Raw genomic sequence first — 27,515 nt, forward strand, 5'->3', positions numbered from 1 at the left:
AAATAAACTGGGATAATGGCAAATTAAAACCAAGTGATCATAGGGCCATTATTTTTTGGTGGAGTAAAGGACAGGAATTAGAGTTCCAAGTATAAAATTAATGCATACATAAATTCCCATTTAAATTTTTTTTTTCTAATTTTTCTTCCACTCCCTTTGTTCTTATAGGCAATTTGAACCCCAGCCCAAATATGTGCATGCATCACTCTTGGCTATTTTCCTAGGTGGTTATTAGCATGTTTGTTTATTTATTGAATCTAAGTGGCCAAAATTTAATCATTATTAGGAAGGATCCATGTTTTCTGTACTTTCATCAGTTTGAGATGGTATTATTTGGACTCTTGATTTAGAGTTCTCTCCTTATTCTGTGAGATGAGAGAAAAGTAATTTCTATACACATCCCTGTGTCATTCTTAACTATTTGAAATAAGGGGAATGTATAATGTTAAATTATATATATGTTATATATGTGTACATATATAATATATGCAGATACATATATTTATACATACATGAATACACAGTACTATATAAATACATGCAATGTATGTGTAGATATGTATTTATATGTGTATATTTACATGTCAACATATACATACATAGAGACAGGGAGAGCAGTCAATGTGGAATGGCCTAAGTTTTTATCCTCAGTCCTACTAGGATCTCTTGTCTTTATGTCACTTATATAACCACTGTACAAGTCTGTCTCTGTGGAGACCTCATTTGATACTTTTGCATTTTTTTTTCCTGGCTGCTGTGGCCTGTATTTGAGGTTTTCCAAAGTTGTTTTCTCATCAAGGCAATGTTCGAACCACACAGGAAATGTCATAGTTTGACTATTCATTTAAAATTATGCTAAATATTAAGTAGGTTCACCATCTGGAGATTTTATCACTTTCATTGTACATAGCAAAGCATTTATCAGTTGTGAATCATGATAAATTAAACTTAAAAAAAGACAAAAATATAGGTTTTTTTTTTATTTTTTTTTATAATCATTTGCAAAGCATTTAAGAAACTATCATTTTAAAAGAAACTTAAAAGTGCCATGAAGAGTTGCTGATGTGTACAGTTCAATTATATGGAATTTTTTTTAACATATAAATTGTTTTAAGTAAGCAAAAGGTGATAATTACTTAGTAAAATGTAAAAAAAATCAATCATCATTAAATAATAACAGTATTTAGGCAGGTGAAGCCAATGCACTTGAGATTTTTGGACTAGATTAGAATAATTCTAATTTGCTTGATTTTAAAAATAAGGATGTGTAGGATTCTGTTTATAGTAATAGCCCCAAATCTTTTGCTCTGTGCTTCTGAATCTTCCTGCTGCATAATTGAGATTAAAGGACACTCTCCTAGAGAAGACGTGACAAGAATAATGCAGGATGAGTCTTGTGGGAGAAAAGTTCTACTCCATGAGCAACATGAAGGAGTCCATGTTCTCAAAGCCCTCTATATCACTGTGCCTTTTTTGTAGCTCTGTTCAAATGGTCATCTGAAGCCTACAAGCACAGCAGAAATTCTTCAGGCCTCTACTACATTGATTCAGAAGGAAGTGGCCCTCTGGGACAACCTGTTGTGACAGGTATGTTAAGTTCTTCTGTAGTAGTTAAATTACTATGAGTGTTTGTTGTGTGCAAAACCAAAATTAAGAAAGTGAAGTATTTACTTAGTTGACATGCTTGTTTATATGTGCATTGTGATTTATGGTGATGGCCAAGAAATATTAAGAAAATGTTAGAAAACAGGTAAAATGTTTTGGTGGGTATTTTATTATAGATTAGAAAATTTACTTTTGTTACTGTTGTTTTAATGCCAACACTGTGAATACTTTGGTTAATAATCCACTAATATTCTTTTAAATATTACCTTGTATTTCATGTTCTCTTTCTAAAGTTATTCCTTTGCCTCTGATTGACATGTTGATTGCATTGTGTTTTTGTTGTATTTCTCTGGATTCATGATATCATGATACATTGAATTTTTCAATTTCAATGTTCATTTTCTCTCCCAGATTTAGGAAGTTCATAACCATTATTTCTTTAAATAAAAAAGTGGTGTTCAAAAGGTTGTGTCCTTATTTTCTGCAAATGTTCTTTTCTTGTAAAATAATAACTGATATTTCTTTGCTTATTAGTCTAAAAGGAAAGGATAAATGAGTTTTATTACAATAATAAAGTTGAAAGACTTCAGAGAATCTTCACTATTTTTTCCTATAGTGATGAAGATGGAGCTTGCAGCTTCACATGTGCTAGACAAATACTTTACAACTGAGCTTCATTCTGAGCCCTCTATTCACTTACTAGATTTACAAATAATGTCCTCTTTACTTTCTTTTGAATCTTTCTAAGATATTTTATTTTATTCTCTAGATTTATTGAGGTATAATTGACAAATAAAGTAATATATAATTAAAATATACTAACAGATGTTGTGAAATGTGTATACATGGTGAAATCTTTGCCCTTGTTAAGCAATTAGCATAGTTACCACCTTATGCTTTTTATAAATCTTTCTTTCATTATTTCTTTTTTTGGTGAGACAGTAGAGATTTACTCTCTTAGTAAATAGCATCAAAAAGCTACAGTGCTGTTATTATAGTCACCATACTACATATTCATTATCAGAGCAAATTTATTTTTCATATCTAAAACTTTGTACACTTTGACCACCATCTCTCCATTCCCCTCTTGCTCAAGCCCAGAAACTGCCACTCTACTTTGGGTGTCTTGCTTAGATCCACATAAGCACATGAATTTTTCTGGAAGATAATAAAACTTTCTAAATCATACATACTTCATATAACCATGTATTCATGTGCAAAAATGAGTAAGTAATACCTAGAGAACCAGTGATAAAAAAAAACTGTGTGGTAGAGAACAGTTTGTATATGTTGTAAAAAATTATTGAATCTTTTTATTTGACATCTGCTCTTACTAGTATAAGAGCTCAGAAGAACTAAATGATCAAGTCTAATGGATAACAGTTAATAATTAATAATTGGTGTGAGCCATAGCCTCTCTGAATGTACAGCTCTTGTCCATTCCTCAGTAACTGCATCTGTGTGTTCTGCTCCTCCTCAGATTTCTTTCACCAACCCAAACAGAATGACCCTCCTTTGGGGAGATGTTTCTGTATAACCCTAGTTGTATATAAGCAGGTACTTTTACCACTGCAGAATTTGACACTGCACATTCTGAGATAATGTTCAGAAAAATATCAACTCTATTTGATACTAAGGCAATTATAAGTTAGCTATAATTTGGTATTCCTATTATTACTACTATTTACTGCCCTTATGGATTGCTATTATGTTTTGCTGTTCTTTCTTCCAACAGCAACAACAGTAAAAAAAAATGCCACAGCCTTTCCATGAAACGAGACTGTTGAACAACAAAGTATACAAATACTCAGAACCTGGGTAGGATGACTTAATAGTCTAATATGTCTAAAATGATAACTTTGAATCTTTAGGTACCACTTGACCCAGCCTCTTCATTTAATAAACATAGAAATTGAAGCTCAGAGAAATTATTTTTTTCTTATCTAAGATTATAGATAAGAAGCCAAGGTTTCTACTGACAAAGACATGGTGTTCTGTCCATATCTAATTTTATAAGTGTATACACAGGGTACTCCCTCAACAAACGGTTTTGCTATAATGGCATTTGGAGGAGTGAAATCCAAAGGGTGACACTAATAATAATACCTTCCGATGTTAACTGAGCATTTGGAATATGCCAGGCCTGAAAAGAGATCAAAAAAGTAGAAATCTTTCTAAGCACCATAGTAAACAACCAAATGAATGAATGAGTAGTGCCTCATATATATTTTTTTAAGTGGAATGACTACCCCTTGAATGTCCATGGAAATGAGGCTGTAATGACAGGAAGCTTTTAAAGTGTCTTTGCCTAAGAGAGCTGATGAGTGATAGAGATACCTAGGTGCCTCTCATAGTATTTACCTACCTGTGCTGAAAATATTCAGGTAAATCATAAAAATCTCAAGACTTCAGAACTATTACAAAAAGGGTAGTCCTTAAAGGGCCCTATTATAAATACTGATTTAGAAAGACACACACATTGTAGAGACATGACAGGTGCCACCACTGTGCTTTCACAGGGCTCTGGGGTCAGAGTTGGGATCTTAATGCTATCACTTAGAGCCTGAAAGCTATCACTGGGAGCTGACACCCTTCAATTCAGTAAGGCACAGATATCAAATTACTCTTGGCTTTGACAAATGGACAATGTGGTGGAGCCTAGTAGTTCAGAGATTTGGGGCATAAACAGGAGTGGGTTGACCAGTGACTTTATGTACACAGAAATGTCCATGATCCAGTTCTATGTTTTAATTCCTCCTGGAGTTTTGTCATATGAAATATAGGATAGGCCTTAGTTGTAGAAGGTACCTAGGATGTCCTCAGACCTCTGCCATCTTTGAACATCTTTACTAATTCAGAAAGCTCAGTAACTAGTTTTAGGTTGCCCAGAAATGTGTAGTGAAGTTGAATTATTTTGTTAGGCTGGGCATGTAAATTTTTCTAGGCCTCAATTTTCTCATCTGTAGAGTAAGAGTTGAGCTGAATAAAGGATAACATCCATCTCTAACCTATCTTTCTCTCTGAAGAGGAACATAGTGGAAAAACTTCTGAAAAAGCTGACATGGGGCTGTACTACTCAAAGGCACAATACTTGTGCCAACTTTTTCTAGATGTAGGATAGCTGCTAATGATTTTATTAGCAACTCCCTATTAATGATATTGAGCACAATTTTCTTGACCAGTTCTTCATCTTAAGATAGAATATTATATGTTACATGTGAACTCGGTAAAAATCATCTGGACACACTACTGTCCTCCTCTTCTCTGAACTTTTACATGATTTTTCCATCAAAGAAAATGTAGGCAGGTGGCTTCATCTCCAAAGAGGTAATGTGTAGAAATGTATGGGACTTCTTTTTTTTATGTACCTTTTCTTGAATCAATTCCCAAAATGACAGAATCATTTTCCATGATTTACATGATATTTTTTAATGAAATATTTCTTCTTTCTTTTTGGAGAGGTAGACATGAGCACAGCAGGAATGCTTTCAATATATGTTTATCTGAATACATAACATAAGCATGTTTCTTTGTCATCAAGCCACTTTGTTTTCCCTGGAAATGTTCCTTACAGAGCTCGAAGGTGTATTACTTAATGTAGAAAGTTTCAAAAATTGGAATGCAGACATACTTTAGCAGAATAAACAGAAATCAGTAGATGCTGTATGATACAGGATTAGTTTTGTTGTTTGTATATGGCTTAATAAAACCAAATCATCAAGTTGAATTAACTGCAAGTTTATTTGCATGAATATTAGACAGTGGATTAGGAGCCACCAATGGTCACCCTGTATGAGTGCAGATGAAATGGGCTTCAATGAGTTGGAGAAACATGTTTTAATGTGGTGGGATTTAAGGATAGTTCAAAAATCCTTTAAAAATTTGTTCATAATTACAATTAATTTCTTCAGTTTTAATTTGCTATTTGGACTTCAGAGCAGATATTTGTTGTACCAAAGTGTTGTTCTCTTTGATTATTTGGCCTGTTTGCTCATCCTTGAAAACAAAGGACAAATTATGTGATCTCAAAGTTCTCTGATACGTAATATTTTTTTTTTAGTTTGTGAAAGTAATGTGTTGTGAAAATGGTGTGTCTTTCTTGGGGTCTTTTAAATAATATCACTAGAAAGGCAATCATTTAAATTATGTTTTTTTTTTTCAGAAGAATAGTTTGAGAGATTATTATCAGTCTTCTTCTTTTCTGTACTTGAAGGAAAAGATTTCTTATATTTTAAACATGCAATATCATAAATATATTACACTGGCCACTAGTATATATAATCTGTTAAGGCACATCATTTTTTGATATGTCACAAATCATGAAACTAAATAACAGTATGACATTGTAACTGATGAGCTCCTAAGCCTCAAATAGTCTTCTACCTATTTTCTTTAACACTGGTAAATTCTTCTGCAGGTGGAGTAGGTAACCACAGAAACTAAATGCCTAGCTAACTTAATACAAATTGCCCAGTAAAAAATATGACTAAAGGGGAAAAAAGCAAACTATGGAATTCAAATGGCTAGGGGAATGCTCACAGCCTCCATTAGCCAACAGAGAGAGTGAGATAACCTTTTAAGTCTTTTATTCTAATACAGTTGAATATAAAAAGGACATTATTTCTGCTAGTTCAATTTGTTATAGTTATAGCTAGTTTGGGGATATTTTTGTAACCTCCCTTTTCATAGGCTTTGAGCCAGAGTTCTTTGCCATGCCCATTTGAGCTCTTGGTTTTCTGATTGTATCTGCTTCATTTTTGGCCTGTGTAAACAGCAGTGTGACTGTAGGATTTGTCCCTTGCTACATGGTATGAAAAATGATACTGAAATTGGGTCCCCACAGCAGGGGCAGGGTCCTGTGGGGACTTCCCAGAGGGTTCCTTCAATATTGTTTTGGTATTTTAATCTTGTTCACAGTAGAAGTTCTAGCATTGCATTTGTCCACTTGCAGCACAAACTCTGCACAGCTATTTTGTGTCTTCAGTAAATTGGAATGTTTTGATATAGAGACAAACTCATCATTTTTACCAAATTCACATTTATACTGAGATGGTCATATGACTTGAAATTATCAACAAGAGTAAAGGCAAATTCAGCTTTTCTTTATACCACTAAAATGTAGGCCCTTTATACCATGTAAGCTCTTATAGGTTTATGTTATAAGATGAATTGGGAAGAAAGTGAAAGAAGTTAAAATTTTTTCTTCTGTAAACATTTTGGAAGGTATTTTAATTTTTTCTATTTTTTTTATTAATAAACAGGAAATATATAGAGATAATATAACAGAAATCTGTCAGAATTTTGCAGCTGATATTTGTGTTCCTATGGTTATTACCAAGAATAGATATATTAGATGCTCAAATATCTTGTGTATTATAGTGTTGGCCACAAAATGAGATGCTGATAGCTTTTTGGTCAGTTTTAGTCAAACATATTTATTTTAGGGCTAGAGCTGTAGCTCAGAAGTAGAACATTTGCCTAGTATCTACAAGACCCTGAGTTTAATTCAGCACTTCAAGATAAATATTTTATATTGTGTTTCATGATCATATAGCCTTTTTGTTCCTCAGATATACCTGTTATACATTCATTTGATTATTTCAGAGAAAAAGGTACTCACTTCAGAAAGGACTATGATTATTAAGAAGATAAGTATTTATAATTTGTGGTGTTAGATCACAAAATTTCAGAAATGGACCCTTTTGTAATGTTGACTGATTTCACCAAATATAATTACTGCAAATATATGGTAATGTAAATTTTAAATTTTAATATTGATATCTTAAGAATTCCAGTTATGATGGTCTTAATCTCAAAGAGATTGGTGATTAAAAAACCCTAATAAAGATATAAATATCAGAGATGCCTCTGATATTTATACTCATTTCAGCTTAGTCATGTTTTGCTTCCTCCCTCTCCACCCCTTTCTGCCCACAAGACCCTGCATGGACTTGAGTGCAGCATAATGGCTCCCATTTTATTCAAAACCTCTTATGAGAGAAAGCCCACAGCCTGTGATTTTCAATTAGATGGCCTGCAGGGACCAACTCCAGGCCATAATTAACCAGGCAGACCACAGCAAACAGGAGCTGGCTTTCCACTGCAGAAAATCAAGACTTTCAGCTCACCTTGGTAAGTCATTAGCTATTGCAGACTTTACTTCCCAGGAGCTTGCAGAAAGCAGCTGTAGATTCATGAGACTTCTGTATCCACAGCACTAAGGTCACAGCCTGGAAAGAGCAAAAATGCTTTTGTGTCGGAACAAAGAGCCAGGGCAATTGTTGCTCCTCTTTTCTTAAACCTGTGAGTGGTCTGAAGTCTCTTCCCAGCCTCACTTGGGGAACTGAGTAATAAAGATTTTCTGAAAAGGTCCTTGGTATGCAGTGTTCATGCACTATTAGGGGCAGTGTTACCTCACTTGTGTTTTATCTCAGAAAATATTGCTCACATAATGGCTTAGTTATTTGAAGGTGATTATTCCATGAAATTCTCCCTCAGACAAATTCAATTAGTGTTTTGAATACTTAGTACTTAGAGGAAATAGTTAGTGTTGTATATTTCTTTCAGAACTCCAGGTAACTCTGTGGATGCCTGATTATTTATTTTTAGTCTATCCTGTATAATTACATTATGAGATTTATATCTTTTTTCTCTGAAGCATCCAATACGTGAATATGTCAAACCCTGCTGCCTTGATGAAACCCCCTTGGGTTTTGGGAGGCTGTTCTGTGTTCTCTGAGGTTTTATATCAAGCCTGTTACTCAGCAGATTGAGTTTGGGGTATCCTAAAATCATTCTGAATTTTTAGAAGTAAGATACTCATCTCTCTAAGATATACTAGTATAGCATCTATAAAGCATGTAAAGTAAATGCTCCTTATTCACAGCTCTGCAGTGTTTTAAATTTATAGTAACTGCTGGGAGTCTTATTACTTAATATTAGTTCTATGAGGCTTAGTACTTATTGTTAGTCAATTACTACCACATAAACCACTTAATTATGATTGTGTATTCCCAGAATAATGAGAAAGTTGGCTCCTGGAGAATAAATGAATGCTATAGAACAATCAAAGTTGAGTTAATTAAACAGAGAAAATGAGACAAATTGAGAAGTTTCTTTTTTTTTCTGACTGTTAGTTAACAAATAACAGTCAAAGAGCAAAAAAATCACCTAGTGAGTCATGGAGTCAAATTTATGTAGTCTATTCAATAAGTGTAGCAATGCCCAGATAGGTAAAGAATTATTGCATGAAGGACCAGTGTGTTCCCAGTGATTTGCAAGTGTTTGATTGATTATTATCATTTCTATGTACATATTTAAAACAACAAGAGTGACACAATCAAGTATTTTGTTGGGCTTAGGAGAAAAAAATGGACAGAAAAAAATTTAAATTTGTAAAACACTTTTTAAAGAAATTAAGGCAGTACATTATACATACTCAAAATATGTGAGTTTTTCACATGCTGTCCCTGGAGAATTTTTAGTAGACATTTAATTCAAATAAATTCAGTTACAGACCCATGTATCTTCAGAAGCTCTAAACTGGAGATAAGATATCCAGCCAATATAGCCTAAAATTCCTTCAAATCCCTGCACTAATTGTCTTTGTATCATTAATCAATGTAAATAGGAGTGCAGAACATTGGATGCTACTCTTGTTCAGAAGGAGTAATGCCAACTGAAGTCTTCAACTGGAGCCCTCCTTAGAATACTGCAGAGCAAGAACTTCCCAGCATAACTGTGATATAAAGAGCAAATAATGTCAGGATAGATGGGCAGATGACATTCAAAATACAGTTCCATTTTATTTCCAGAAATTTTTAAAAAACAAATTCTCAGGAAGTTTTGGAAAAACAATACCTTGAATAATTACAAGAGGAGACTCAGGAACAGCAATACTAGAGCCATAATTTAGCAATTTTTTTTTTTTTTTTTTAGTTTTGCAACTGGCCATAAGTATAAAGTTTGGGCACCAAGAAGGTAAATCTTTACAGTTCCAAATAAAGAGCCAAGCCATGCCATAAACAAAAAATAATAAAAAAGAAATACATGTCTCTAAGCAAGTTTTAAAACACAATAGGGAATGTTAGTGGTATAAAGATAACTTTCTCTTCCACCATCTTCTAGGTTGCTGTATTAGAGTTTCAGTGGCACAACCATAGGTGGCTGAAGAGAAAGTGTGACAGTGTTGAAACAATGGAATAGTATTTAGTCACCACAGTGTAAAGAGAATCAAACCAAGGCCAACACACTTGAGGAAATAGAGCAGTATTCCTTGTCTAATGATACCTTTTCTATTTCCTCTTCATTTCAGTCTCTGAGTCCTTTTGATGTCTTTTTAAATGATTCTCTGTAGAAATCCTCTTCGTGAAATACATCTTGATTAGAGTTAAATGTGTTCTGTACTTTTAATAACACTTATTAATTTTTAATTTATAAATAAAATTATGAACTCCAATATAAACACAAAATTGTTCATTTGTATATAAGGATTTCTTTGCTGTTCAATCTACAAAAGAATAAATATTGAATAATTATATTTTGAAAGTAGAATTTTAGAACATGTATATCAAATATGTGCTAAAATATCTGCTCCCTAGGGTTAAGTTTGCAGTACTTTTTTTAAAGGAAAAAGGTGGTTGGTACTGATTCTTTGCACATACTTCAGCCACTGGTCCAGGGCTGGTTTGTGATAAATGCAGTTGGTATGTTTACAAGCTTCAATGTTGTTAGCTGAAGCAGAGAGGTCCTCTAACTGGGAGCCATCATGAACAGTGCTGCTGTGTAATAGAGGAGGAGTCCAATTCCATATTCTCAGTAGTGCCCTAATGGTGACAGCTGATGGGTTTGAAAGAACATGTTGAAAAGAACAAACATCTTTGCAACTGATTATATGTCAACTCCATTTTACCTTTTCTCTGTGGAGGGGGAAGTACCCTTTTCTAGCTGTGCACCATCCACGTTCTACTCACCCTCACTGTCACCTGGACTAGGGAAAACCAGTCCCTTTAGCATCAAAATGAGGTTCTTAGAGTTAAGGTGGCCTCCAGTTCTTTGACTGAGTTATGGTAGCCCTGAGAAGGTGGTACTAGATGACAGAGATGTGGTTGGTTGAGTAGTGAATCTTTACAGTTTTCAAGTAAAGAGCCAAGCCATTTAGTAGAAGGAAAAATCACAAATATGTGTCCCTAAAAATTTTTTAACACAAAATAAGAAGTGTTGGTGTTATTTTAACTAATCAAAAGGTAAAAGAAATCATATGTTCCATAATAACAATGTTTTTTTTCATTTCAATTTTATGATCTCAAACAGATTTTAGGTTCAGTGTGTCAATTATTCTGATTATTATTTGTTGACAATTTGTTTTGAAAACCATTTTCCAATAAATACTATAATTGGAATCTTCAAGTAAAATTTGTAAATATTATGCCTGAATGAGTAAAGACTCTTTGCTTATATTCTAATAAAAAAACAAAAAAAGATAACTAAAGTCTCAATATTAAAAATTTTTAAACATTCAGAAGTCCTTTAAAAATTATCCTGTTGCAGATTTTAAAATGTGGCCATTCATAAAACAGTGCATATTTTAATCTGAGGAAAGTAAAGAAATGATATGGGGAGGTAGGTAGTGAAGAGCAATACTTGTCTTTCAGATGAAACCCTAGTGAGTTGGTAGGTTGAAAGAACAAATGAAACACATGCTTACTGGGGAGACTATCTGCCTGGTCCTCAAATGTGTACTTGTGAATTAGAGGGGGAACTGCACTGATTCTCAACTTCACTGCAACTGTGATGCTTACCAGAATGACTGGTGATTTCCACATTTTCCCAGTGCAAACTGTAATGTTTTATTGCTAGAACTATGTACCATAGGCAGATATTAAACAAGAATGCAGCATAAGAAGAATAAATAAATCCCCAAGAAATTAAACAATGAGCTTTGAATGAATAATGTGTATGATCTGATGCTTAAAATATTGAGATGGTTATTTCCACTTACCTGTCAATAATTATGTCTATTTTATTTTTCTAATAAAACACCAGATTAATGTTTCACATTCACTGTTAGCCTTCTTAAAGTTTATCTGAGTGTCCATGGCTGATTTTGATTTGTTTTTTGACCCCCTAAATCATTAAATAGCCACATGAGGAAAACCAGGAAAGTACTTATGTACATAAAAGGGACATATGGAACTAAAAATTCTCCCTACAGTTGAAGGTCTCACAAGGCTGAAACCTAATGAAAAGGTGAAAAGGGCAAATTTTCCAGTTAGCCCATGAGATATAGCAAAAATTATGTCTGAAACCTCATGTCTATAGATGTGCCCTCACACAGCTTTTAATTCAAATTAGCAAAATATAAATGGCCTCAGAATTATATTTCCATGGCCACAGGTTGGTAACACCAACAGCATGTCACAGAATTATATTTTTACTGAGAGTCTACCCTCCTACTCAATGTGGCATCACAGGGTTCTCATGGATTAAATGCCTCTAAATATAAGCTCACACTCCAGTATTACAAAACACAAAAGAAAGTGAAATGGCAAAGAATCCACAAAATGAAGAAATGAATATTTAATTGTTATAAGAAACAGGTATAATTAGAAATATAAAATAAATGTGTGAGCTTTTGGAAAACTAAGCAATGAAACTAGAATACAAGCAAACAAATACTTTCAATGAAGATAATTGCAATTACAAAATAACAAATGTTTGGAAATGAAATTATTGTGTTTATTGAAAATTTTAAGACATGGGATCAAATATTAAACTCAAATTAGGTATGAAGGTAGCGAAATAAATAAAATTTTTAAATGAATCTATGATGTAGAGATTTCAAATGAAATTTAAAAGCTTTATAAATCATGTATGATCCTTTTTTTTAATTTTCATTTTTTATTGATTGTTCAAAACATTACAGAGCTCATGATATATCATCTTTCATACATTTGACTCAATTGGGTTTTGAACTCCCATTTTTACCCCAAATACAAGTTGCAGAATCACTTCTGTTACATACTCACATTTTTACATAATGGCATATTAATGACTGTTGTATTCTGCTACCTTTCTTATCCCCTACCATCCCCCTTTTCCTCCCCCCTCACATCTTTTCTCTCTACCTCCTCTGCTGTTGTTAAATTCTCTCCCTTTTTTCCCCCTCCCCCTTGCCCCTCATAACTTCTTATAATTTTGTGTATCATTGAAGGTCTCCTACAATGATAGGAGACCATATGCTTTCCCTTCTCTCTCCCTTTCTCTCCCCCCATTTGTCTTAGATTACTGTTAGTCTTTTCCTCATGCTCTTTCTTCCTGTACTATTCTTGGATAAAAAAAATTATCCAATGGATAAAAAAATTATCCAATGGATAAAAAAAATTGTGGCAGCTATACACAATGGAGTATTATGCAGCACTAAGAAATGACAAAATCATAGAATTTGCAGTAAAATGGACGGCATTAGAGCAGATTATGCTTAGTGAAGCCAGCCAAGCCCTAAAAAACAAATGCCAAATGTCTTCTTTGATATAAAGAGAGCCACTATATATGATCCTTCTAAAAAACATTGGGAAATGAAAATACTTGTAAATAAATTATATGGATTTAGCACAGAAATAAACAAATTGGGAACCCTGAAAGGGATGCAGAGGAGAAGAGTTGTGTAGAGAAGAGACACATATATGTAGCTGAAGTTTTTAAAGCTGTTGGAACAGGACTGGCATTGTGGCTCAGTGATAGTGCACTAATTAGTAGGTGCGAGGCTCTGGGTTTTATCCTCAGCACCACATATAAAAACAAATAGCGGTATTCTGTCCAACTAAAATTAAAAAATATATTTAAAAAAGAAAAAAAAGATGTTGGGACATAATTAGGAAGAGGCAATATTCCAAGTTACTAAGAAATTTCCAGACTAGAGAAAATATTAAAATACCAAGCATGTTAAGTAAAAGTTAAATCAATATCTACTTTCTTCAACTTCACTATGATGAAATGTATTTACATTAAAATTTTAACTTGTGGTATTAGCATTAAATTGCTTCAAGTATATGCATTAGATTTTTAAGTGTAATGTCTAAAAAAATAAAAAATAGAGAAAATAAATCCAAATCAGTAAAGAAAGAAAAACTGGGGAGACTAGTGTTGTAGCTCAGTGGTGGGATATTTACTTGGCATGCTAAAAGGGGAAATAAATGAGGCAAAAAAGAAAAACACAATTTTTCAAACTCAGTTAATCAAAAAAAAAATAGGAAATGAGATTTAAAAAAAAAAATAAGCAGCACAGTGAGTTCATAGTTAAGATCACAGTAATGCACAAGGAGTGTGATGAAATGTCTATTTAAATCTAGATATGTCAACTTGAATGAAAAAGTAATCATATCTTGTCTATACACATAGGAATACTGAAAGTGAAATGGAGTTCTCTCCTTGTCATCTACCAGGAATGTATGCATGAAACAAGCAAGTTTTTTTAAAAAATAAACTAATTCTGGATAAAGATGATCATATTTTTTAATTTTACCAGAAAGAACTAAGAGTTCTAAATTTTACATGTCTAATTATAAAGTAAACACTTGTCAATGCTGCAAGAAGAAATTCACAAATTACCCAGAAAAAAATGTTGAAACACACATCTGTTAGTAATTGGTAAAACAAGTGGAAAATGGTAAGAAGATAGACTATTTTAGGAAAATAAAATTAATGGTTCATTTGTTATACACATAAAACTAAAGAATGTATTATTTTATCTAACACTTATGACATGTTTTACACACTGATTACTTGGTATTACATGATGCAAATCTCTAAAACTTTTATGAGTTGATATCAATATCATGTGGACATTTTCTCTATTCACAATATAACTTGGTTAGAAATAAATAATAAAATGATTAAAAGTACATATTCAAAATAATTAGAAACAAGGCAATAAATATATGATTAATAAAAAAATAATGACTGCAAAAATTCTCAGAATTTTTTTAAATTAATGTGAGTCTAGTAAAGCTGCTGAATCTTAAAATAACTGGATTCATATGAAGAACATAATACCTTGAGAAATGTTGTAAAAACCAAATCAGCAAAAGGTTTGACTGCGTGGAATAATGATAACAGAAGCATGCAAGTGTTTTATGGAAAAGATAGCATTAAACAGGATCATGACAATTTAAAAAAGACTTAAATGAATGTGAATGAGATTCTACTGCTATGCATGAGAAAACTGGGTACCTCTCCCTTAAGTGTTTTGTTCGATTTAATTCCAAACAATTGCCAAATGTCTGTTTATGATTTTATTTCAACATGGCTCTAAACTTAATATAAACAGTGGGGAACAAGAAGGTAGGACCATAGTGAAGATAGAAACTTGGTGGGAAGATCTGACACACCAAACAAGAATCTTTATTTCAATGATGCAGTGATTAGTGTAGCCTGGGTCTGTCCAGGGGATGTGCAGATAGAAGAGTGAAAGTCAACAGAGAGGCCATGCTGCCAGAGTATGTAATTCTGGATGATAATTATGTGGTTCCAGCCCCTCTTTCACTGTAACAATTGTGAATTATAAAATTTGACCTATTATTTTTCCCCTGTAGCTAAGCAGCACAAAGTAGACAAGTTCTTTTTACCACCAAAAAGTGTCCTTTAAAACAATGAAGGGTACGAATTATTTTTAGAGCACTAGAAACTAAAAACATAAAGTAAATGTGTTTGGAAATTCTCTTACTGCATAAAGTAAGACAATTAGTATTCTACATAAAATATGATAATATGTATCCTGCATAAAATATGAGCAGTTGAGAATGACTTATAGTGAGAATTTTTTTAAATTGTTAAAAACTCCCTCACAGTTACTAAAGTACTTTACAAAAAATAAACCTGTTAAAAAATTGTGTTAATATATACAACAAGCATTATGATTTGCATATCTATTTTCAGAACTCTGTATATGCATTGTTAATGTCAAAGACCAATTGCAATTTTTCTTACATTGTTAGAAAGTGCTGCTTTTCAGTGGTTCCTCAGTATTCAAGTACTCTCAATGAATGACTAATATACATATTTTTCCTATAAAATGCTTTATCAAAATGGCAATCACAGAAACTAACATGTAAGACTCACAAATAGGTAATTAACTTGCCAGGTTATTCCTAGAGTTGTAATAAAAAAAGTTTCCAAACTTCACCCCCCCCCCATTGTATGGTGGTACCTATTAGATTGCTTGCCAGCTGATATATAACAAACCAGACATTGATATGCTTCTTATATTCTGTTTGTGTGCTTCTGCTTAGCAGAAATCACAGGGGTTTACTTATTTAGTCCCATGCATTAAATCAATAAAGCAATTTTTTAATAGTTTCAGATATGATATTCTTCTCCTAGTTTTAATAACACTATATGCACTGCTCATTACTTTATTAAAAATTTAAAAGAGGATAAAAGTTTCAATAATTTTAACTTTCCTATCTTAAAAGAATATTTGATAGCTAAATAGAATTGGAAGGATTAATAAGATTTTTTTCTATACCTCTTAAGGTGTTTGTAGTTTTTATTGTATAGTTAATAACATATGCATTTTTGATTTGTGGAGAACTACCTTCTTGTCTAGTTTATCTTTCTAATGTCCCATATCTGTATAGAAACTAGTAACTGTTAATTCCTAACAATTACAATGCAGTCACTTACTCTAGGGTATACAAGATGAAGCATAGAAAAATACCCTTGTGCAGGTTAAAAAAAATCCAAGAATTTAACATGGTTCAACCTAATAACTTTACAGAAATGAACATGAATAACTTATTAACACTAAATTGGTTCACTGATTTCATACAATATTTTTAGTTCATATGTCAAGAATGGATCCAGAATCTGATGACATCTCACCACCTCCATTAGTCCCTGACCTGGATTGTTGTTCCATTCTTGAAATGTTCTGTCTGCCTCTGTCTCTTCTCACTCAGGCTTGTTCTTAACACCAGCATGAACAATGTCTCATCATGTCAGTCTTTTGCCTAGAACCCTCAAATGACATCTGAATCAGAGGAGGGGCCACAATAGTGTGTCCACCAAGGCTACCATGGCCATACTGTCCTCTGAGAAAGGCAAGTCATAGTGGAACCTTTGAGACTCAGATCTTCTAAAGGTCCCCTGTATAAGGCCTTAATCTGGGAGAAGTTCCTGATGTTTCTGGATGCTATGATTAACAGTCTATATAATGAAAATTACATGTCAAGGTATTTTCTGAATCTATGATTATTTGAATTATCATAACTAATGTAGCATAATAATTTATATAATGCTAGCATTAATAATAAAATTCTTAGCAAACTAGCAATACAACTTTCTTAGCTCAAGAAAGAATATCTACACAAAACAAAGAAAGCATTGTAATTAATAGGAAAAAAATGAATTATTTCCTACTGAGATTGAGAAAAAGACAAAGCTATCCAACATCATTACTTGTATTCAACAATTCTGGCATAATGGAAGTCCTAACCAGTGCCATTAAGTAATAAAATAAGTAAATATACACAGATAAGAAAGAAAGAAAATTCTACTCAAGAGTACATATATATTTACATTTTTGTGTGTGTATTTGACTGTTCTCACAGAAAATCTCTAGGAATTAAACACACATATACACACACACAAACCCTACCAACATGTAAAAAGAACAATGTTAATTTGAACGCAATAATCAGGAAAATGTAAATAAGTGAAGAGATAACTATGTCCATGATTGGAATACTCAACATATGATTCTCCCAAAACAGAGCAGACACTTCATAAAAATTATGTAAGAATACAAACGTATATGAGAAGATGTTTTACTACATCAGACATAAGGGAAGAAAAATTAGAAAAGTTTATTGGCTCATGGTTCTAAAGGTTTCAGCCCAAGATAGGGTGACCCCTTAGTGTTGTGCCTCTAGTGAGGACTACACACCATGGAGCATGTGTTGACTTCATGAGAGAAGAAAGAAAGAAAGGAAAGAGCTGGGGCCCCAAAATCCTCTTCAAGGCCACACCCTAGCAATGACCTAAAGACCTCCTTGAAAGGCCTTCTCTCTCTTAGGTTTCACCACTTTCCAATATGTCACCCTGGGGACCAAGACTTTAATAATACCTGGGCTTTGAGGATCACACCCCCAAAACATAGTAAGTGGAGAGTAAAACAACATCTCCTGAAACATGAGAAAGTCTATGAAGTTTTGAGATTACTTTACTTCTATGTACAGTAAGAAGATTAAACCAGACTAGTTATTGGAGAATGACAGAAATAGAGACTGGAAACTTGTTCTTTTAGTAGAATTTTTTCTGTGTTCTTTCATACTTTCTCATTTTATGCTTATGACTCCATATGTTCTCTTCCATTTTTCCTACACATGGCATGTTTGTGGGAATTGCTAACAGCTAGCTATCAACCTCCTCAATATTTGTTAGCAAATGCTGACTGCAGCCAATCAGATAATTTTTGATATGGCACTTCCTTTTCTCTGTCAGTGAGTGTAATCTGCAGAGGTGGTAGGATTAATCGTCTTGGGTCCCAAGTACAACCTGGTTCTAGAACCTTTTTTTTTTCACTGTCATTGTATTTCTTTAGTCAAGTTTTGCTAAATTAAGTTTTCTCATTTTTCTTAAAACAATTCCCATCTAGGAACCAGCATGAGAACCTGACTGCTTTCCTTCTGGCATTTGGTGGGAGTCAAAGACTATTTTCTGACCATCTTTGAGCCATCTAGGAGTAGAGAGCTGCAGTACCCAGAAACAAAGAAGAGGCTGCCTTGTGATAACTGGTTTCCCACCAGAGAGTTCAAAATTAAACCAAAGCTTGAGAGCCCTGATGAGGGAGGGGAGAGAATGACAGCAAGAATACTACTTGATGAGACAGTCTAGGGTAAAACTGTGAGTATTAGAGGAAATACAGGAATGAGGCCCAGGAAAGCACAGGGAATGCCAATAAAGAAGTTCCTCTTAATGCATGTCTAATCCAGATAAAATCCTTGTGGACACAGAGAAGAGAGCTCCCATCAACTGATATTTTCTTGTTATTTTGCTCTCAGGTAGATATTGAACTTGAAGTGGTCAGAAGATAAGATCACTAGGCCTGTCTGCTGGAAGAGGTAGATGTACCAAATGTAAATGAAGAAGTATATTTGCTACTTGCTTGCTAGACTCTGCAGGATTTTGGCAAGATGGGCTGTTTCTGAGACAGAAACTTTATATTTCAATGCAGTGTCCTTTTTTGACTATAAGCCTGGGACTGGCAGTATAATTACTGAAACTAGATTTTATTCCATCCCTGAAGAGATTCAATGGATATTTCCTTATCTGAACATACACAGGTAAGCCATGGGCTTCACCCAAAGACTGGAGCAGGTGTGCCTATGCAGTGTGGAGAGAACAAAGTCAGTTTTGAAGACCTCCATGAGTGCAGCTTGTTCACAGTCAAAGCTGCAGTAACTGGAATATAGAAAACTGTCCTGTAATGTCAACGTAAACTAATAGAAACACAATAAGAATCATGTTCAAAAAACAATTTGAAAAATTACTTTAAAAATATTCCTTTTTTCTCAGAACTGTAAATCTCAAGTATGTATTAAACATTAGCTTTTGTGCTAGAAAATTAATTGCTTAGTTCTGGAAACAATATATCACAGTTGTGGGTATTTATCTACAAGTAAAATTTTCACATTAAAAATAAAAACAATTGTAATATAAAAGCTCAGTTAAGTTGGTAATAATAAAAAAAATAAAATAAATATAAGAATAATATTAAAAATCATCCAATATGAATTTATGTATTTAAATATTGTAACTTATTTTCTCTTCAATACAATATCATTAGCATTAATTCTCATTTTAGGAAGTGATGTTTTGAGACACTGAGTGACTTACCTAAGTCATATACGTGGAATGTGGAAAGTTTCATTCCAGGGACCACAGCGTACAAAAAGAAATTTATGCACCTTATGAAGTTTTTCTTGATGTTGGAATTAGGTAGGTAAAGAGTTACTAGCAATGGATTATGACAGGAATATAAGAGGATGGTGAGATGGTCTGCCCTGCAAAGTTTCAGTGGATATCTCTGTGGTTGAGTGGTTTTTGGCATACAATGGTAGAGTTTATGACAATATAAGGGAGCAAGTGGCAGTAATTTCCGGTACTGGACAAAGTTGGAAAATAAGAGCTACAGACATAATGAAAGTGAATGAGAATGAGAAAAGCTGACACACAAAAATGGTCAGGACTGCAGGGGTGTACCAGCCATGTTTCCTTAAATGCTTAGCTTTTTCTAATCTTCATTCACTGTGGCTGGCACATCATTACTTTATAGCTTTCTGGATATTAGATTCACCTGTGTAATTTGTATAACTGTGGTTCTCATTAGCATGGGCCACATGTTTATGGGAAAATGGGTGATCTGATCAGGACAACTCAGTTCAGGGAGGAGAACCTCCCTGATTAACCTCTGAGTAACTACAAAGATCTGCACCTGTTTGGAAAGTGCAGCAATCTACATTAGCCCTGGAAATAATTACAGTTGATTGTGTTAATTGGTTATGAATGTGACTGACTATTTAGAAAACACAGGGGGAAGCAATTTTTTTTCACTGTCTGGATCTGGATGTCTCATACCGTTAAGGTGGTGAGAAAAACAGAATGTATACCTATGTCTGGGAAAGCTAGAGGAATTTCTTCCTGTGGGAGGGCTTTAGAAGTCAGAGTGCTTGGCATTGTCAACAGCATTGTAGTCTATGAATAGAAATTGTTTTTAGAGATAATATTGTAGAATGCCTCCCTGGACCAGGCTGGTGGCAAAAGAAGGAAGAGAATCTTGCCCTCTCCTGCTTTTGACTGGTCTGTTGGCATTGCTGTCTGTAGCACTTTTCCCCTAAGGAGTCTTGTTGTGCCTGTCTAGCTTTCTCCCACTAAGAATTTTCCACTTGGGTCCATGAGGACCCAGCAGTGCTTTGCTTAGGGACACATCTGCTTTTAGTCTGAAAAAGAGAGTGAAAGGCTCAGAAAAGGCCTGAGGTGCCTATACCCTCACCCTGAGGAGCACTCTTTTTCAGGTACAGGGAGGATCTTGATAGGCATGTGAGTTGAACTCATGCTAAGTTTTCTGGCTCAGTGGTGCCTCCTGGAGCAGAACTCTTCACCAGGGAATGAATGAGGCTCATTGAACAATGCCCACTTATTACTGTGTATGGGTTTCTGCCGCAGTCTGGCTGGGCACAATTCAGGAGCCATTTGTCAAAAGAAACAAACTTTATTTTTAGAACCACACACGCCAAACAAAACAGCTCCTCAGAAAAACCTTTAGGGCCCAACTGCCACCACCGGCTTCCCACAAGCCTCTCTCTGAAACACAAGCCTCTCCACCTCCCACAATCCTCCTGCTCTTGAGGCTGATTGGCTGCGTCAAGTGGGCGGGGTCAAAGAAGTCCCCTATTGAACAGCTCCGTGGTCTGAAATGAGCCCAATGAGCATCACTGCAGAATAGCCAATCAGCTAGATGTTGCTGGGGTAGCTGTGAGCCAATCATCAGCTGGAAGTCTGAAAGTTTTCTGGGGCCCCTTTGGCTGTGGCTCTCAACAGGGCAAAGCATGGAACACACTGAGAAATAGATTCTCTCTGTGCTTTGATGATTTTCTGCTTTCCCATATGGACAGGGTCTTAGAAAAGGAAATCTGGACTGCAAGCAGAGCAAGGCCCTAAAGGGACTGGTCCTTATCTGTTCCCCTAAACTGGTAATTTCAAAATTTTGAGTAGGTCACTTTCCCTGTAGTACAGATCATGTCTGATTGCCTTTTCCCCTGGAAGTCTATGGTGCAGTCAAGGACTAGAGCCAGGAAACTTGCTCCATGACCCCAGGTCTTTTTAAGTCCCTAATTTTTCCAGGGAACATTACTAGAGGTATGTATGTATAAATATCACAAGGCTACAAGTCATAAGCAGAGTTTCCTAGTCCTGGCTTTTTCACCAATTGTCAACTCATCCTTTCTGTAATTCAAGAGCCAGTGGTGTATAGGCTTATTAATATACCCTTCAGAAATCTACCTTTTTTGCTTGAGGGATTTGCTTTCTTTTGCATTTGTGTCAGAACTAAAGGGGCTTCTCAAGACCTGTGGTCTGGGAGCCAAAGCAGAGGGAGACCTATGGTGAAATGGGGTGAACATCTCAGCCACTTATTTCCCATACCTAAAGAAGGTGATTTACACTGAAAAGACATGAGATTTCTGGCTATGGTACCACTTAAGATTACCCCATGCCACTCTACCTTCTTCCTTGGTTAAAACGTGTAATATTTTTCTCAAATATTTCACTCTGAACTTACCAAGTCAAAGCATTGGACTGTTACTGCACAAATAGTTATACCTAGAAGGGGAAACAAGGGTGTTGACCCCTTTACCTATGGCTCAATGTGACATAGACATAAGCCACTATCTCTATTGAGAAAAAAAAGTTAATTAGAAAGCAATAGATGTCTCCATAAGAAGAAGCCATTAGAACATAAAAAGTGTACATGAGGCAATGTAGTCATTGTATGGATTGATATTTTTTCTGAAATAAAACTTTTTTTCTTAACATGTAATCTAAAAAAATATGAAATGTTTGACCAGATAAAACCTTTTTTAAGACAGTATGTTGGGTAATGAAGGAGGTGGCCTGAGATGCCTTCCCTACTTGGCTGGCAGGGAGTGGATGGTTGCTCCCTGAGCAGCAAGGCCTGATTGCCATCCTAATCTCCATGGTTTACCTGTTCTCAATAGGAAGGTTGTGGCCCTTGGGGCTGGCACGGTGAATACAGGCCATATAAGTCATCATTCTCTTTTGCTTTGTGTAGAAAGGAGCCCTCTGATCTCAATATTGCTTACTACAAGGGTCTTGGGTTTCTCTTCATGTCAGTTTAACTCTGGAGGATCACTGCCATGTTGATGCCCCAACTTGTCCACCAGGATTCATTGAACAACTATCATGATGGTATGTCATGATAATGTCCCATTATTTATTTACAGTCTGTTTGTAACTGATACTGGATCTGGGCAGTAAGGAGGAATCTTCCTACCCTCTGCCTTTTTTATTTGAGTGTAGCGAATGCAGAAAGTGATTATTCTTTTTCTCCATACAGTTTTCTGGAGGATTGAACATCTTTCTAGCTGGGAGGGGTGGGACTGTCACTTCCCATTGGAGGTTCCTCCTTCACCTCTGTCTTTCTGTTCTCTTCAGATCTTGAAGACTGGGAGCATACTTTGATTTCCAATATTGCCATATAATAGCAGGGGTCTCCTGAGACTACATCTCCACAGTCTTATTATGGCTTATACCTGGTTTTTGCCAAGCCTGAACTGGGCTTGAGGCTGCCTCTTGAAATTCTCATAATAATCCTACTCTGCTGGGTTCTGCCCAAGAGACTTTAAGTGTATGGCTGAGAAGGTAGCTGGTCATCCTGTGTAATTGGAGGGACCATTAAGGGCTCACAGCTGCTAACAAGTTGGAATTTTTGTCCTGGCCTTGACCTAAATCTGTGTGACAAAAGTGACAATTCAGATCCAGCTGAGAGCAACAGAGGAGGGCCAAGTGGATGAGAAAAATTCAGTATCTGAAACACTTAAAGATATTTTGAACCACTTTGTTCTATCTTTCTGTCATGGTTCTGAGCACCAAGCCCACAGACATAAAGTAAGCTCAGAATCTGCAGCACACTTAATCTACTGCTCAGGAATCCTGTCCTCCTAAACCTCCAAGAGCTCATGAACTAAAGCCGCTGGTGAAGAACATCTACACCTCAATGCTAAATGATCCTGGTACTTTGAGCAGTGTTAACCCTGTAAGAATTGCCCAGATAAATGATACTGTCCAGCAGTTCACCAGCACCATAGCTGAGAACACTACTCTCCTCATTTGGGAGGAAAAGTTCACCTTTGAGTGGAACACAAAGTCCAAGGATTTACACCTGCAGATTACAGAAGACTGGCAGTCCTGAGAAGGTCTGCTGGCCTTGACCACTGTCCTCTGAACTTTTTCAAGAAGCAGTATTCCAGGCTGTAGATCTTCTTTCTGATCAGTGGGCCCACCCTCAGTAGCTCAGAACTGGGCTCTATCACTGCAAATTTTTCTTACAAAGAACCCAGTGAATTGAAATACTGACAAATCCCTTCCCTGTTGTTGCTGCTGCCAAAATAGAAAAGGACTGCACAGTGATGCCATGGAGGACCATGGTCACTACTTTCATTACCGTGAAGACCAAGCCTTACTATAATGTGGGGAAGGTGTCCTGGCTGAGGTCTGAGTCTCCCTGGTGGCATCCATCAAGGTGAAGGTAATTAAGAAGGACATCTTCATCCAGGCAATCTCCTGTCATGGTGCACCTCTTTATCAGATATGGAACTGCTGGGGTTGAATCACTTTGATCAGGTCACTGAAGTTGCCATTCAGCAGCTCACTGAATCTTCAAACCTGAAATTGAAGTCATCACAGAAGAATACTTTCATCATTTAAGGAGCTCCAATACCTCACTCTCTTGGGTCCACAACACTGCCCTAATGCAGGACTAGGAAGAACCTACAAGGATGCCTCATCTGGCTGCCCAGAGGCAGCTGTGGCCTCTTCCCCACTGGTGGAAGTTAATCCAGCTTCTCTGGAGTCCTAGGAGAAGGTAGTAGACACCTGAGACTTGGATAAGAATCCTCTGGTGGCAGCATGAGATGGCCCAGCCCCACTTAAGTTTGGTGGGAATAAGCTGTCTGAGAGCTCTCTGAGCATCTCAGAGCTAGGCACTGCCAAGAATTTTAAAGGAGAAACTTTAAAAAGGGGTGCAAGGCTGTTTTTCCACCAGTAGAAACACTAGCAGAGATATCCTGTCAGGAGCCAGTCACACATTGACCTCATGTTCCTGTAGAAACAGGGCACCCAGAAGAAAGGTGTGTCCCTCACTTAGCTTTCTATTGTCCAGAAACTGAGGCAGGAGCACTATGAATCTCATGTAGGCTGTCTGCCTCCTCCTTTGCAGCTGGAGGTCAGGCATCCAGGACAGCACTCTTACCAGGACAGAGAAGGAATTCTGGCTACTGCCACATGCTCACTCCTGCAATGTGATTTTCCCCAACAATATAGTCTTTAGAAGAGAAAAAACAATCTGAGTCTCCAGCTGGAGGCTTCCCCCAAAGAGAACTTACAAATCCCAATTTGCCACCAGAATCCCAGTGGAACCTGCAGGCCCTACCTAAGCATTGAGGTAACTGTTAGGAGAAAAATTCCTTCTAAAAGAAATACCACGCTCAGCAGGGTCTAGGAGGGACAACTAGGGATTTGATTTCACCTACACAGCTCTCTAGCAGGACATGTTTGGGGCTCATGTCTGGACCATGTCATGGGGAGGTGTGCCCCTCTGGACTGTCACTATGAATAGAATAGATACTAATCTCTCCTACTAGTTGTCTTCTTAGAATTAAAAGGTACACCTTACCCTGAGAGCAGGGGCATGGAACACAGACAGGGTTTTGTTTGTTTGTTTGTTTGTTTGTTTTCAGAGGGAGGAGGGAATTTAACCTTTATTTTAGTTGTTTGTTTGTATGGTGGTGAGTATCAAACCCAAGACCTTACCTGTCCTGGGCAAGTGCTTCACCACTGAGCCAAAACCCCATCCCCAAAAGGTAGGATTTTTGGTAAACATATTAGGACATCAGTTGAAATGTTTTGGCAAATATATGAAGGCATTTGCCTTTGCCCATAGCCATATAACTTGAAAACTTATGCAAGCACTAAGTATGTCCTGTGCATATTATACTGAACATTTTTTTCATATTACTGTGAACCTACTTTCCAGTGGAGATAAAATAAATCCTGATGTGGTTCTTATGCAAGTGGAACAGTTGATTTTCAGATTTCCTTTCCATCTGGTGCACAAACTAGACCAGATCAGGAACCTAACTCTGGAAGTTGTGAGCAATAAGTGGTGGTGCATAGAACATGGTAACCCCCCTCCACATACACACATGGTTTTGATAAATATTGCCTATAGCATAAACAAAGTATTTTTAGGGCACTAGAATAAATTGTTTTGCAATTCTGGTGTCCATTGTAGGAATGTGAATTTAATAACAAATGGTTCAAACACGGGAAATTCTTTTTATGGACTTTTATTTGTACTTCCAGCAGACATTCTTGTTAAAGAGTTACTGTCACTGGAGTGACACATTTTGTCTATTTAATCATATTGATGTTGTTTTAGTAAGTTTGAAAAGCCTGGTGTGACCATGACCTCTAGCAGATAGGCAAGTGGGAGTGTGACTTCCAAGGCTCCATTAACCCTTCAACATGCATTTCAGGGGAATAGAGCCATCAAGGAGTAAGGCCCTTTGTGAGAGCAAAACTGAAACATTTTTTATTCTTTCCTGTTTTTGAGGAATACATTCATAAACTGCAGTGGGAATTTTACTTTCAAATGCACATTTTCAAATTCCTAGGTATTTCAGAAATTATCAAGTGACTTTAAAATGACTTTTTAACAACATTTTGTTTTTAAAGATTGCATTTGAATGTTAGCTATGTACAGTTCCAAATACATGAAGAGCAGATCAGTCCCCCCACCAAAAGAAAAGAAAAGAAAAAAATGAAGAACATATGGCAAAAAATACTATACTGATATAAAATTCCTTGAAATTTCTGATTTCCATTGAGTTTTAGGGAAAGTTATCACCAAAAGCCAGTTGACAAAATTCTCTGTAATTTAATTAATATTAATAGTAGCAATAATCATAATGTATGACTTGCATGGAATAAAAATTTACATAGAATTCATTTGACTTTGACCCTTTCATTCAAGTGGTGGTTTACTAGGATATAAATGTTTCCAGTCAGTGTCAGAATGCTCTGGAGTGACTGATTACACCTGTAATCAAAGGCTGGTGTTCCAAGGCTCAAGCAGTGTGGCTGTGTGGATTATTAAAATATTAAAATACTTCCGTACTGGTTGGTGAAGAGTCCTGTAGGACATCTGCTGTCAGTCTGTCCCTACATCTCCTCTGACACTTACTACACCTCCTTGTTCTCCTGTCAGCTGAAGCCCTCTGGGTCAACTTCAGTCTTATGGGCAGGGTTCCATTCTTATTGGCTGCAGTCTGTGATATTTTTGTACTCAAGTTTTTGAATAACATTTAATGGATCCTGCTCTATTTAAATGTTTAATGTTTTAGAGTTCATAATAGAGTTTTCGTGTTAATTTGGATTTTTGAAAATTGTTCATTCATTATCTTGATTACTACTTTTTGGAATCCCTTAACCTTCTACCCATCTTCATTTTCTTCAATCTGAAACTGGCAAATAGGTACCCATTCTGGCTTTCAGTTTTCAAACTGTTAGAGCTGTTATATGTTATCAAAATAATTCAAATAATGAGAATAGTGCCAGGTGATGCTGGACACAGTGACACACTCATGCAAGTCCTCGTCTTCCACATCATAGGGCTGAGGGTTACCATGGGGGAAGGCAGAGTAGACCTTATCTTTCTCTCTGCAGAAAGGGATGTGTAGTAGTCAGCTTGGGCTGCCATAACAAAGTGCAGTCATTTGAACAATAGAAATTTATTGTCTCACTTTTCTGGAGGTTGAAAGGCTGAGATCCAGATGTCATTAGGATGTTTTCCTCAGAGAATTCTCTCACTGAATTTTGGATGCCATCTTCTTTCTATGTCTTCACATCATCCTCCCTCTTAGGTACCTTTGTCATAATCTCCTGTTTTTCATATGTGCATGTGTGTGTGTGTGTGTGTGTGTGTGTGTGTGTTTGTGTGTGTGTATACATACACATATAATCATATATTAATTGCATAAGTTAATGGGTTTCTTTGTGTCATTTACATACAAGCATGTATTATGAATTGACCTTCTTTCTACCCTTGCTCACAA

General features: G+C 35.8%; 1 pseudogene; it reads left to right on the top strand.

The window, feature by feature from the left end:
• The window catches only part of LOC144372169 (C2 domain-containing protein 2 pseudogene), a 33,711-nt pseudogene extending 9,603 nt beyond the window's left edge, over positions 1–24,108 (top strand).
• The last annotated feature ends 3,407 nt before the right edge of the window (positions 24,109–27,515 follow it).

Source organism: Ictidomys tridecemlineatus, chromosome Y (assembly GCF_052094955.1).
Source record: "Ictidomys tridecemlineatus isolate mIctTri1 chromosome Y, mIctTri1.hap1, whole genome shotgun sequence".
NCBI lineage: Eukaryota > Metazoa > Chordata > Mammalia > Rodentia > Sciuridae > Ictidomys > Ictidomys tridecemlineatus.